This window comes from Montipora capricornis, unplaced genomic scaffold, assembly GCF_036669925.1.
Source record: "Montipora capricornis isolate CH-2021 unplaced genomic scaffold, ASM3666992v2 scaffold_508, whole genome shotgun sequence".
Classification (NCBI taxonomy): Eukaryota; Metazoa; Cnidaria; class Anthozoa; order Scleractinia; family Acroporidae; genus Montipora; species Montipora capricornis.
In genome coordinates, this window is record NW_027180248.1 from 64,844 (window position 1) to 80,859 (window position 16,016).

The following is a 16,016-nucleotide window of genomic DNA, read 5'->3' on the forward strand; positions in this document are numbered from 1 at the left end:
ATATCCATGCATAACTATGTATGTCCATGTATACCCATGTATATCCATGTATAACCATGTATGTCCATGTATACCCATATATATTCATGTATACCCATGTATATCCATGTATACCCATGTATAACCAAGTTTGTTCATGTATACCTATTTATATTCATGTATACCCATGTATATCCATGTATACCCATATATATTCATGTATACCCATGTATATCCATGTATACCCATATATATTCATGTATACCCATGTATATCTAAGTATGCCCATGTATATCCATGTATACCCATGTATATCCATGTATGCCCATGTATGTCCATGTATACCCATGTTTATCCATATATACCCATGTATATTCATGTATATCCATGTATGCCCATGTATGTCCATGTGTACCCATGTATACCCATGTATTTCCTTGTATATCCACGTATACCAATATATATCCATGTATACCCATGTATATCAATGGACAGCCTTGTACAGCCATGTATATCCATGTATACTCATGTATATCCTTGTATACCCATGTATGTTCATGTATACCCATATATATTCATGTATACCCATATATACGCATGTATACCCATGTATATCAATGTATAACCATGCATATCCATGTATATCCATGTATATCCATGTATATCCATGTACACCCATGAATTTCCATGTATACCCATGTTCAGCCATGTATATCCATGTATACTCATGTATCTCTATGTATACCCATGTAAATCCATGTATAACCTTGTATATCCATGTATACCCAAGTACATCCATGTATAACTATGTATAACCATGTCTAGCCATGTATATCCATGTATAACCATGTATAGCCATGTATTTTCATGTATGACCATGTATAGTCATGTATATTCATGTATACCCATGTACAGCAATGTATTTCCATGTATATCCATGTTCAGCCATGTATATCGATGTATACCCATATATCTCTATGTATACCCATGTATATCCATGTATAACCGTGTATATCCATGTATACCCATGTATACTCATGTATACACATGTATATCCATATATACCCATGTATATCCATGTACACCCATGTATACCCAAGTATACCCATGTGTATCCATGTACAGCCATCTATTTCCATGTTTTTCCATGTATAGCCATGTATATCCCTGTAGAGCCATGTATATCCATGTAAAGCGATGCAGTTCCATGTATACCGATCTATATCAATGTATACCCATGTATGTCGATGTATACCCATGTGTACCCATGTATATTCATTTATACCCATGTATATCCATATATACACATGTATATATATGTATACCCTTGTACAGCCATGTATTTCCATGTATATCCGTGTACCGCAATGTATGCCCCTGTATATACATGTATACCCATGTAGTATCATGTATATTCATGTATATTCATGTATACCCATGTATATCCATGTATACCCATCTATATCCTTGTTCAGTCACGTATTTCCATGTACACCCATGTATTTCCATGTATAACCATGTATTTCCATGTATATCGATGTAGAGCCTTGTTTATCCAAGTATATCCGTGTACAGCCACTTATTTTCATGTATACTCATGTATATCCATGCATACCCATGTATGTCCATGTATACCCTTGTATATCCATGTTTTGCCATGTATATCGATGTATACCCATGCACAGCCATGTATCTCCATGTATACCCATGTTTATCCATGCATACCCATGTATATCCATGTATACCCATGCATATCCATGTTTACCCATGTATATCCATGTATAGCCATGTATTACATGGATATGTATTCATGTATAACCATGTACAACCATGTTTTTCCATGTATAGCTGTGTAGTATTATATATCTCCATATATTTCCATTTAAAACCATGTATTTTCATGTTGTTCTTGTATATCTATTTATAACTATATATATCTATGTATAGCCTTTTATTATCATATATATCATATATATGCATGTACACCCATGTACATCTATGTATAGACGTGTATTACCCTGCATATAACCATAATTTCCTTTCAACAGGGGCGACGATTTGGAATGCGCTGCTAGACCAGCTAAATCAATTGCCCTCTATAAATGGTTTAAGAAAGCAAATAAAATCATTCACGTTTGCATAGGCAAAAACTGATTAAATTAAGCAATTTTTGTAAAAAGTATGTTAACGTCATTGATTTTTAAACTTAGGTATCTTTGTTTATTATACAATGCTTTTAGGTAGAACAGATTTTCTATGTAAAATACGTATGTAAATTTGGTGAAATTACCTTGTCTAACTAACGTTTTCCTATCCTATCTATTTATTTATCTATCTATATATCTATCTATCTATCTATCTATCTATCTATCTATCTATCTATCTTTCTATCTATCTATCTATCTATCTATATTTGATACACTTAACCATAAGATCTTGATAAAGAAATTAGAATACTTTGGCTTTGATCACTCAGCAGTTGCCATTTTCCATTCGTATTTGTCAAATCGCAAGCAACAGTGTAGTGTGAATGGAACAGCTTCTAAGCTCCTAGATATTTCGTGTGGTGTACCACAAGGCTCAATATTAGGACCCCTTTTATTTTTAACGTATATAAATGTTTTGCCGAACTGTTTTCGTTTTTGCAAGGCCAGACGTTATGCAGATGACACAAACTTAACGGTCTCCAGCTCTGAATTTCCTCAGATAAAAGAGTTGATGAGCAGTGATCTGAAGCATGTGTCAACCTGGCTTGTTGTGAATAAAGTGTCATTAAATGTACTGAAGTCAGAATTTATGATTATTGGATCTAGACGGAGATAAGGCAACTTTGGATGGTAATGTCGATCTCTCAGTGGATGGGTATTCTTTAAAGAGAGTTCAACAAACTAAAAGTTTAGAAGTGCATATCGATGAAAATAGCACCCACTCTTACTCTCGATAATAGAATTACCGTCTACAGATCAATCATAGAACCTTACTTTAATTATTGTTCACTCGTCTGGGGCAGCATTTCCCAAATCCTTTCTAATAAAGAATTATAATAAAGAATATTCTTTGTATTGGAATTTAGTTTCCCGCAATCGTTCTCCAGTCATGCACTTTTTGGATCTTTTGTAATTTTTGTTTTATTTTTTACTTGTATTAGCATGACAAAGTATTATTAAACTTAAATTTAAACTAAGAAGCTTCAGAGGTAACAAAATCGAGCTGCCCGCGTTGTGACCGGTCTCCCATACACGGTGCGGTCAGCTCAAACTCTTGAAGCGTTGGGTTGGTCGCCATTGACCGAAATGCGTAAGCAGCAAAAAGCCAGTATGATGTACAAAGTTATTCATGGCACTGCTCCTTAATATATGATTAATATGTTTACTGAGCAGCTGGGGCCTAAAATGTATAAGTTACGAAACTCGAAATATAATGTCGAGATCCCAGCTGCCAGAACATCACTGTTTTAAAACTAATTTCATGTTTAAAGGGCGACCATATGGAATGCGCTACCATACCACTTAAAGCAATTGCCCTCTGTACATGCTTTCAAAAAGCAAAGAAAATCTTTTACGTTTGCATCAGCATTATAGAATACTGGTATTGCATAGCCAATCGTAGAGCGTACACACGTTGTAAAAAAAAAGAGATGTATTTATCGTGGGTTACGTAACCTCCCTTTTGGTGTTATGTGACACTTTGTCACAATGCTTCATTAGTAGGGCGTTGGTATATATACTGCGTTGTCTTCATTTGTATTCATTCGAGTCATACGACCGCCTCTTCACCCTCTAAATTAAATACCCAATGACTAAATTCGATTAGTATTTTCTAGTATTGAATTGTTATGTTTTGTATCTACTAGCTTATATTCAGATTGTTGTAAACTTATGCTATACACTACGCGTTTTTGTTTGATTGTATTTCAGTTTGTGTTATTTTGCGCAGACATTGTTGATAATTCTAGGCGGTTTTGATTTACAAGACATAATAAGAGGGTCATACACGGCTCGTGTTGGCACACCCCATAAGTGGTTGCTTATTACATGATAAATGTTTTATATTCGGTTGAGCGGGGCAGCGAATTAGAATATAACTAAATATACTGGCGACAATTGTGCCCGTTTCGGCTGTACTAAGAAGTATAGCTTTCTTAATAAGATCATTTACATGAGAATTCCATCTTAGGTTGTCACTTACAGGAAGCCCAAACAGCTAATTACTATTTACAACTTCTAGCTCCTTTACCTCAAGGACAACTGCATGAAACTCTTTGGAGTTGCTAGCAAACGAAATCCAAAGTTCCTTACATTTGTTTGGGTTAAGGTGCATCCTATTTTCCTGTGACCAAAGTATAACCTGAGCTGTGATACTCTACGCATCACTCACATCACTAGCTTACAGTATTCTTCTTTTGAGAATTTGCTTTTATCAAGTGAACGTGTATGTCAAAGCATACGAAACGTTAAGTAAATAATTTCAAACAATGCGCTTGTATATAGTGTTTGCCACCGATTTTGCGGATGATTCGAAACACCGACGTTTCGAGCGCATTACTTTTTAACCCAAGGGTTACCTAAGTGGAGTACCTGATGGGCGTGCGCATTTCGCACTTGAGTGAGAATATTGCTCCAGTGATGTTAAATAATAAAAATGTTAACATAAGCCTTTTATCGTGCCATAATGGGGTTTTCTGAAGTTGTACATATTGCCTTACTGGCCAGGAACGACGATCGCACTACCAGCAGCAGAGATCAAGATTTTCCGGACTTAAGTAAACCACGAAACACCGAAACGGCAGATTCTCATACTTATAAGATGTGTCTTAAGTGACCACGAGAGATCTAGTTGATGTGAATTGTTCCGCCTGCAGAAATTTCTTAATTTAGACTTCATCTGTGTTTGTAACTCTTCTAATTTCCTTTCCAAATGTTTGCTCACTGGCCGTTTCTATGCTATAGACGCATAATCCGTCTAGACGAATTATACGTCTATCATGTTATCAGTCTGGTGAAAAGAGGGGACAGACAAACAGACAGAGACAGTGCTCTCACTACTCCGCTAGCCATGCTGGCTGGTGTTACCACCGCATTGGTGTGCGTCCTAGCAACTAGACAAACGGCTCACAAATTATTTCAATAATACTCTATCCATTTTAATGTTAAAATATGCTTCTCACATTCTGCAGTTTCTTTACGGCCAACAATATTCACGTTTTAACGTTCCACCTTTCGTGTTTTAGAGCGTTGCTTCTCTGGAACATCGAGGTTGGTCTGTATTGACTTCTGTTTTAGGGGCATTTTTTGGTCGCAGGGATCAGTTTTAATATTTTACCTATCAAGCTTCAGGCTATGATCTGCATCGATCTCAATTTTAACACATGAGTAGTCAGCTCGATAGTGAAGCAGTGAGCACAAAGACAAATTTAGGTGGATGATAGTTACATATTTTTCACATCCATTCCAACGTGTTTTTCTTGTTTTTGTCCTCACTGCCTCATTAATCAAGCTGAATGGCCCATTATAGACATACGAAACCTAGACGAATCGACCCTTAAAGGAAGGCGAAACGACTGATTTCCTACTGTACAGAGGCTTATGAAGGGAGCTATACGGAGTGCTGGGAATGGAAAATAGGTAAGGTTTACATGTGGGTGCGTCTATTTACGCAGGGATACATGCATTAGACATACAAGAAATGTAACTGCATTTTACTTAAGTATATACTTATTACTCGACCATAAAAATGTCACAAACATTACAGCAGGAGTAATCAACAAGAACAATATGTTGGAATAATATTTCATTTCCACAGCTTCAGCGCCCTTTCCAATTCCATAATTAAAACACATCCTTTGTCATAACCTTTCATTCATCGCCACAAAAAAGGGATTGTTTCTGCATACCAGAAGTATATTCAGTTAGCGTCTTACATTACCAGACCTCAAATTAGTTTTGTTAATCACACCTCTCGTGCAATTTGGAATAGATAAACACGAGTAAACTTTTGCGAAGACGAGGAAGATTGCGCTAGGCCATAGGGTTAGTGCAATTTGTAGTATTTGAAAAAAGTAACAAATGCTTGTTTATTCCAAATTGCACGAGAAAAATCATTTGATGACTCTTTAATTATATCCAGGGCTCGCTTTTGATTTCAAAACCAAAGATTCTATTGGTTTTTACCAAACTCTACTGTTTATTAGCGAATTAGGATGCAGAATTTCCATTTGTAATTTGCATAGTGTTACGCTTGAACTCCATTGTTTAGCCAATCAGAATCGAGTACTTTCTTCGTGTCTTTTATTAAGCCGGTAACAGTGAGGGATAGAGACAAGTATTACAGGAATTGTAATATGTATTTAGTATAGTGTGCACGCGGCACTTTTTTTAATCGGAATACATTTAAGTTTAAATTTTGAAGTTTCTCACTGAAAATAATTATTTCTGTAAACAAGGAAGGCTTTGTCATACGATTGTAAAGACCTGGATGGATGGCTCTCTATTTACAGATATCATACTAAGAACTGTCCATAAGTGACTCGTACAAGAAGTGTTTGTCGTTCACGTGAGACAATTTTCCAGCTATGCTAGAAAACGGTTTGTACGTTACAGCCAAACCTATTTCTTTCATCTTTTCAGAGGACACAACAAAATTAAACAAATCTGCAATATTAAGTGAGGTTGAGGGAACGCCGGAATCTTCTATTACCTCGGTTACAACATAGAGAATGATGGTCTCTAGATTTGTCCATGGTCCATTTGAAACCTCAAACCCCTTTCTTGCTAAGAAATCAGCGCCCCTCATCCGTTTGTATGTTTGCGGATTTCTTCGATTACGCTTGTGGCCTGTCACGTTGGGACTCTTTTTGTCAGGGCTGTTGCCATTATTTCCACAGTTTGAACATCTGCATATCGTCGTACAATTTGCTCCAATGCGTAAGCATGGACATCTTGACCTCCTTTGACTTTCGTCATGGCACACAACGATCTCCTTACCCTTTGTCATTGATCCACAGGTGCAACCTCTTCGGTGATTGGATAGCATTTCAGTCTTTACTTGGGAGACATTGTTACAATTTACGCACCGACAAAGTCGGCTACAGGTGTTCCCTTTCCTCAAACAGGAACACTTTGACTTTAAAGATTCCACACATGATGATATATTTACCACCCCACGAGATTTAGCCATGAGTCCACAGGAGCAACCCTTCTTGCTAGCCACGTTCTGTGTCGCTTCTGGGAACACCAACTCTGTAATAATATTTACAAAAGAAGCAATGAAAATAAAAGTGTTATCATAGGCAATTGAAATGGGAGAAATGAGATACTCCAGTGTGAAAGAGCTCGAAGGCTTTGGAACCTTGCAGTAATTATTATCAAGAGAAGATGCGGGGAGGAGAGGATACATCCGCCATACATGAGGGTCTCTTGCAATGATATTTTTTCAATGTAAATTTCGGCTGTGGTCATGATGCGCCGCTATTTTAAAGAATACACCCGACTGATTAGTTGCAATTTCTGCACTAAAATTCATACCAAAATAACTTTCGCAGCATGGCGCTAAGCTTAAAATAGATGCAAAAAGTCAATGAAAATGGGGATGTGTTCTCTTCCCTCGACCTCCCTTGTTATTACGTATACCCATATTATGGCCTTAGTAGCTGATAATCAATTTTAATGCTCCAATACCAGCCTCGTGCACACGCACTGTCCAACAGTTAGACGTCACTGTCAACAACTAGAAACCATTCTTGGCATTTCTCATCAGTGAAACTTTCATTGCATTGCCCTCCCTAAGAAACTTTCCAAATTCCCACCTTTGGGGCTCGGGGAGGTGGGGGAAGGATACACTATAGACTTTGGGTACAGCAATGTACGGGAAGAAAACGTTACCATAGATCCCATTGTGACTTTTCCCAAACTTGGCCACATAAGGAATTTATCCCTGGGGCAAAAATAAGGCTCTCTTTCTTAGACTAGTAATCATTAGCAAATCTAACTAACCTTGCGTGGCATCGTAGTGCCCAGGTCCAGAGTGGTTGTAAGCTATGAAAATAGCACTTTTATTGCAGATAGTTGACGGAATAAATGGTATACATGGCGCACCAGGAATGGAGGTGATCAGAACTATCGAGGTCTGGAGAAGATTGCTGCAAGCAAGGACACAAAGATCTCCCAGTGAACTGTTGAACCATCCTGATTCTGAGAATTTAGATAATTCGTCATTGATGTCAAAATCTACCCAGTTGCTGTAGTTTTCAATATGTTCCTTAATTTCCTGGCAAAACAGAGATCTTAAAAGATTGGTATCTTCATCCAAAGAGTTCTTAAAGCCAATGTTGTCAATGAAAACACGAAAGTCGGAGTTATTCGCGTTGTCTTTGCAGATAAGCACTTTGTGTATTCCCTTAACTATGCTACTGAAGCAGCAATCTCCATTTCCTGGCACAGAATCCACTTCCAGGCCAAATGACGCTAAATTTCTTTGGAGGCATTCCGTGTTCATGTCAGTTCTTACTCTACAGTTGCTTTTTTCTCTTGCATTGTCAGTTCGAATAACGTTGATCAAACACCTTTTGTTGGAAAGGGGAAATTCGTAGATGTTGAAGTCGCGAGTGATTCGCATGTTGTAGATGGAAGAGAAGACCTCTTTTAAATGAATAGCGCGACTGATCACAAGAGCCAAGACAGAATTATTTTTCAAATCGGAAATTTCAACTAAATCTTTCGTTTTTTTTTTCAGGCAATGTTACGTTTGACAAATAGCGGGCAGGTGATATATTGCTTCCACGGGTCATGGTGGGAGGAAGTTCCCGACTGGAAGTCGCGCAATTAAACACCAATTCATTGTTTATGGTTACGTGAGTTTTGTTTTTGCTGTGCACCTCTATTGGAACCACGGGGATGACTCGAGCATTGGAGACGTGTTTCCTTGCCCCTGGGTTTCTTTTACAGCTCCAGACATAAAGAACGATTGAAAACACAGCAACAGCTAGTTCTGGTGAAAGCGTAGAGGCACCTCCAAGAAGAGATTGCTTCAGCGTTTTGTGGAGTCTCTCGTTCTTCTGTGTGCCCACTCCCGCTGGAATTCCCGAACAGCAGCCTTTTCTTATATGTTTCCTCAGGTTTGTTATAGAGTCCAGAGATGTAGCAGACAAAAGAGATTCCCATTTATTTAAAATCATCTCTAAGTTGCTTTCAACTGTTTCATGATCAGGAGTTTCCGTTTCCCGTTCAAATCCGGTATCTCCATTCGCACGAAAGATCAACCCAAATTCCTTCGAAAGCTGTTGAGATATTGTCAATCCTTTCTTGAGGGTCTTAACGAAGCGTTGACAGGCGTGGTATAGATCAAGCTTTACAACCGTGTCTGGAAATATTGACAGGTATGAAGCTCTCACGGAGCAACAATCATCGACGACCATTTTAAGCGTCTTTCCCCCAGCCGCGAGTCTATTCTTAAGCTCTTGAAGGACATCTTTTATTTCACGGAAAGAAGTATTCTTTGTCAATCTCCACGTGACGACCTCTCCATTCTCATTTAGGCCAATAAATAGGTTTTCAAACTGATTCACAAATACTGAATCTTCACTTCTTGTTACGCCAATGCTCTTGCTTACTTTGAAGGTGTGGTCACAAGTGAGTATAGAGCAGGGTGTTCTCCGCATTTCATCCTGAATTATATGGCGCATATTGTCATAATATGCAAGGAAAATATGCATTAATTGGTCGTTGCTTGGAGTAGCATATAGAGGACTTGTATAAAATTTGTTTACGTCAACTGAATCGCAATCAGGAGATTGACATAGCAAAAACTTTCTAAAGTGCATTGACCCTATGTCTTCAGTTAACTCAAGGAAATTTTGTCCCCTGCTAATGTGAACGACCAAGTAATCCACCAATTCTTGAGAACAGGCTGTTCGGTAGCAAAGCTTGAAAGGAAACCTGTTCTCTATCGTTTTCGGAACACTTTCGAGAATTTCTACCGACGCAGAACGATAGATATGACCTGCCCTGTTATGATGCCCTGGAATGTTAAATGAACATCTATACAACGACTGTACCAAAATCACATTTCCGTGTAAATCGTATACTAATCTTGGCTCATTAAAGCTTCTTTTTCCTAAATCAGAATTCCAAGAATTAAACGACAAAGGAGTTTTGTGGACTGGGCAGTAGACATCCATTCCAAAATGTTTAAGGGGACACCAAATGAACACTTTAGGCACAACATTCCATTTTGCTCTTCCAAGTTGTATGACATGATCAAAACGGTCATTGGTTGGATCCTCCTCGAACTCCTTTATGACACTTCTTAAGATATCCTCCTCTTCTTTCCCAAGAATCACTCCGTGAATTCCCTGATTCAACACAATAATCAGGAAAACGAACATGTAAGGAATCTGAAGTTTGACCTGAGAAAAGAAAAAGTAATGTTCCCATGTTAGAAAAATAACAATGTTTCATTTTGGCAGTTAGCCTCGGTTTTAAAACGAGTCTAATCTCGAAAACATTCAAACTGGGTTTTCACTTGGCACTATATTAGTAATTTAACCTCTTAGAGACGATGCTCTTCTGTCGTAGGCTAACTTGTTGAACCCGACATGTTCTTTGTTAACTTTGAATAAATTTCTTGAACACAGGTTTTCTGTTTCCTTAAAAAGAATTTTGCTGCATCAAATTAGAAGTAGGCGGGCCTTATCGTATGTTTTTCAAGAATGCAATGCATTGAACGTTGTGTTATCATGACTCTAAAAATTGTTCCCCCACAGTGCTGACATTAAATAATGCATCTCGACACGATCATGTAAGGAAACAATTTAATGACGAAAAAATTTCTTAACTCTGAGAAAGCAACAGATAATCTGAAGAAATACCATATAACAAACAAAGGAAACAACAACCTAGGCTGGATTACATTTTTGAAAGTACGTAATAAAAAAGGAGGCTAATTAAGTGGAAAGACTCGAAACAAATTTTAAAATACTATGCAATACAAAGGAACTACCGTAAACTATCAGAGCCTGACAAGTTAAAGATGTTAAACTGATCGTCAACTTCGCCCTTAATCATACTAACCACGGCTTTATCCTTGGCCTTCATGCTTGGAAAGCAATATCATCGTATTTGTCACTCCAGTTAGTGCTTTTTGAGTATGTTCGTAACATAGACCTTTGTTTTAAAAAAATGCATTCCGGTTTCATGTTTGTTGGTAATTGTAAATTTTTTTGGTTTGTTTTCTTTTTTGATAAACTAACCAAAAATGGATTCCAACACGAACACTGACAAATTCCCTTTAGGTGTTGCTAGAGTCGGCCGAGCTATTGTTTTCTTTAAATCGTCCCCAAAAGGCCAGGGACCTTATATATCCTTATTTATTTAAACCCAAAGAATTCAAATCTACGAGATATTCCTTTATGGGTGTAACATGCTTCTATTTCTTACACAGTCAGCCTTATCGATCTTTCCCTCGCCACTTGATATCTCTAAAACTCTCAACATGGCCTCACTGATTTGTTTCCAGGCGGTAGTGTTAGCACTTATAACAACCCCAAGAAACGTTTCCAAATAAAATAAAATCAAATAAAAATGTGATACAAATAAAAAAGAACGGTGGTTGTTTTGGACACAATTTGAATTAATATTGGCCGGCTCATCCTACAGAAATATTATTGAGGTTGATGTGTCGTAATATGGAAGCAAACTCTAACACTAGGTTGCTATGATACAGGGTAATTAGGTCAATAATTATCGGTAGAAAATCGGTTGATTATCACGATATTAATCAGGAAAGCTTTTGGTTTTGCGTGATTGTTGTTACTTCTTTGGTGGTCTGCGTGTTTTTGCAACTGCGACGCCTGATCGATATGCCCTCAACTGCCCTTTTTTGCCCACGATGAAATTAGGATCTTTTTGAAATAGCCTATATAGGACAAGTGTTACAATTGCTTTTACTGATAGTTATATATACGGGTCATCTTGGAAAATTACTTTTGTGATACAGTCAAAGCTCTCCAAAGCGACCGCCCAGGGAATTGGAAAATTGATCCCTCGTATAGATGGTCGCTTACAAGAATTGGCTCTCACTAGCGACCTAAATTACAAACAATACTGAGAGGATGGTCCTTTACGAGAGCCTTCAGCAACAGTCTCTAGGATTTGTAAATCTAACACTCTCATCAACCACGGCGGAAAGGCTTGTGGTAAATACTTGCGGTACATACTTCAGCCCAGCTAAATTGAAATTGTTGGATAAACTGATAGCAACGGAAACCACAGTTTCCGCGGTCCTTTACACTAACCCGTGCTGGCTAACCGCGGAAAAACTAGCAATACATATCATTACGTTAAGATAACTAACAACAACAACAACAACAACAACAACAATTACAACTTCATAAGAAATATCTGCAAACACAGACCTCGTGTTTCCAACAACATGGGCGGAAATTCGGCTATCGCCCAATGCCATTTGTCGTGGGTTAGTTATTTACATTAACCGAGAGGGACGAGGTTGTTTGCGACACTTCATTTGGTTTCCACGTTTCAAGTTGCTATCTAAGTTCTTAAGCATCGTGCATTAAAATACTTTACATACAATAAAACGATCATGAAAATAAAGTTTAAAATATTACAAAATATGCTTCAACACAGCTTTTTCTATTTCAACTTTTTTTATTCCGACTGAGTGAAGCTCCTCACAAAGAAAGTAAATTATATTTCTACTTAATGTAAAGTTCAATTACTTGTTGTTAACTTTTTCCAGCGCCCACAAAGTGTTGAAGCAGAACTGACATCGTCAGTGTAGAAAGCGGAGCTGGAACCTTGAATGTCAGGATTTTAAGTAGAAGACGTAAAAAAAATTCCACTCGGTTACGCTGAGAATGCAGTCTTTTAGGTGAAAAGTTGATCACGGCGAAAGTGATATTAAAAAAAGGTGATAAGAATGAAGCCGGAACTGAACAATTAAAATGCTGTATATATCAAATGTCGAGTACAAGACAGTGATAACAGGAACGATATAAACGCATTAACAGTGGCTCATCATAATCGGTACATAAGCCCTTGCAATAATGAAAGAATTTTCTTGCATTTACATTCTGAGAAATTTTACTAATGACGATCACTTAAATATGCAACTGCGGAAATCTTTGATGAGAACAATAAAACATAAACACAAGAACTTTAAAACTCGACTACTGAAGCTCGTAACACATTTTCAGTTTTCCCTGTAAGTCCCGGGGGTTGGGGTGGGAGGGGTTCCTACTATTTGTAGAGGAAAACTGGTTGCTCCGAGGGCAACCCATTTTAGAATTACCGATGAAAGCAAACGCAAATTTCCGTTGGAAGAAATGTCTTCCATTTGTTCAATAATTTTTACTTCCTTTCTGGTTGTAGAGATACGAAGGAAACACATGGTCGCGGTCGACACGGTTTCGCGACCCCGAAACGCCGTATCGGAAACGATACGGTTTCGAAGTCTTTACACACCAGGTTTTCAAGGGATCAAGTCACGCCAATTGACGAACAAAGTCAGTCACGAAATATTTTGATTCATTTACGGTTGATGACATAGTCATGTTATTGATGCATAGATTACCATTTGTCTAAAAAAACCAGCTTGCTTGCGTGGGAAAGCAAATGGTGTGGCCTTTCGAGGTGGTCCATTTTTGTAGCTTTTTCCTAAACGAGCAGAATTTTGTCCACCAATAAAATTTGTCTGCTTTGCTGGAACCTGTTAAAATGATAATTAGGTTCTGTTTGGCATATTACTGTAGTAACAATGGGTGACATCACAAGAAACATCACTATATCATTACTTGTGAGCAGTTTCGAAAACACGCACTCAGAGCTCACATTCAGATGTTCCACCGTTCCGGCAATTCCATAATATACAATGTCGTCTGACCAGCCATAAGCTGCTTGGCATCGTTCTAACATTTTTTAGGTGGGTCTTCATTTTAGATCAGTGGGTCTTCGTTTTAGATCAGTGGGTCTTAGGTCTTAGGTCTTCATTTATGGGTCTTCGTTTTAGAAACACCCGCCAAGACATTCAAAGCCGCCTTGAAGAGCAAGGCCACCCTATTAAGCAGGCGGCTAATTTGTACCATTTGTCACAACATACAACCCAGCAGTGTCAAATCTTCAAGCAATACAGACGCACGACACGAGTTTTATTGAAAATCAGCCATTGCTGGCAAACATATTCAAGAAATCTTCATACGGACTTACAGATCATACGGGAGGATTAAATCTCTCAAGCACATGCTCGGAGTAAAGCAAGGTTTCATAACTACCTGTGACCACAAACTCAGAAAAGGGAGACCGTGGAGATCTGTCACATTCTTTCAAATTCTCAAAGCAGTGGCTTGTGTTTTTATGAAAGTGTTGACATACATAGGTGAGACTCTGAGAGGTCGCTTATAACCATGCGAAAGTCTATTTGGGAACAGTCGCTTACGATAGCTTTCAATTGCCGATTTTCACTGCCACACCATCATCAAAAGCGTTGGACAAAGAAAGTCAAGAATCAAAGAGATAAACGAAGATGTATATTTATAAAGTTCCGCAAAGGTTCAGGTTCTATGTTCCGCGCGAGAGATATTCGGAGAAGTGTTTTACTCAAATTTATAACGCTTTTTATGGAAACGCCATGTTTTTGGCCCCCCGGGCCCCTCCCCTAGACCCGCAACTGTTAATATCGTGCCATGCAAAAGCTTAAGACAGGGTTTTATAATGGTGGTCGTACCTGGACCTGGTCGCTTACGAGACTGATATTAGTGCCAGCTTCGAATGCACTGTAATGAGGCTTTATAGCTTATGATGATGTTTGAAACTTTGAAACGTTTTCCTTAAATTCAAGTGTGTGGTTGTATTAAACCAATACTAAACTTTTAATTTTTTCATCCTCATAAACATTGACGCGGTTTTTAAGCTGCAAATGCAGTCTTTTTTAAAAAAGAAGATTCTGTTTTATGGTGGTTGAAGTCCCATTTCTATCGTGCTTTCAAGTTTGTCAAAGACACGATGTCTTCCAAAACGTAACTTAACTCGCATCCGGGCCATGCAAATCAGCAACGGCCGAAATGGGGAGACCCCGTGTACCATGGATTCCTGAGGTTGATTCGCTCGAGGTACAACTTTTTACGAGTACAAATGAGCGCTCTCGAAATATATCGCCTAGTTTCTTCGTAATCTAGATTACGAGGAGTGGATCCTCTGGCATCCATCGTCACCCGCGTAAAGCCACCAAACGTAAAGTAAACCGTGTTAACTGCTGAGTTTGGCAGGTTAATTAAACAAAAAGGCAAATTTTAAAGGATCCGTTCCCGTATCTTTGTTATTGCATAGTTCAGGCTAGATACCTTATTTGTGTAAACTGTCTTCAACACTTTTCCATGATGAGATAAGAGCAATAAAACTTCACTATTCTGCCACTTCTTACGTTGATAGCGCCTCACTTATTTTTCATAAAAAGTTGCATCTCGAACGTAACCCACTGGAATCCGAAGGGTACGCGAGGTCTCACCACTTCGTGCGTTGCTGATTTCAATACTCCAGATGAGGAACCAATTGCAATTCGTGCTTCGAAAAGATGAAACAGGATCTAATAAGACTGAATTCACATTTAAAAACACGTGATTTTAATCTGGACGAAAAAAAAAAAACAATACTGGCGATTATGTCCAGAATCCAGTTGAGGTTTTAGACTATTCCCCTTGCCATAGTATGTATCTTGTTAGTTACAGTAATGCTGCAAAAAGTATCAATATACACATTTCAAATATACAAACATTGCCACCATGTCTAACTTGACGGAAGTTGGTTTTTTCTGTTAGTAATTAGCCTGTTCTCTTTGTCTTTTTTCGGGCAGTTAGGTCCAATTTATCGCCACTTTTATTTATCTTTTATTCACATTCATACCATCTCATGATATCAAGGCTCGCGGATGAAACAAAATTTTGCTCAATATTTATCAACCAACGGAAAGTTCCCAGAATTTTGGAAATCTGTTTGTGTTGTCCCCTCTATGAATGACTGCAATTCACT

General features: G+C 38.1%; 1 pseudogene; it reads right to left on the bottom strand.

Moving 5' to 3' along the window:
* Positions 1–6,483: 6,483 nt before the first annotated feature.
* On the bottom strand, positions 6,484–13,907 carry LOC138036875 (uncharacterized; annotated as a pseudogene).
* Between the last annotated feature and the right edge of the window lie 2,109 nt (positions 13,908–16,016).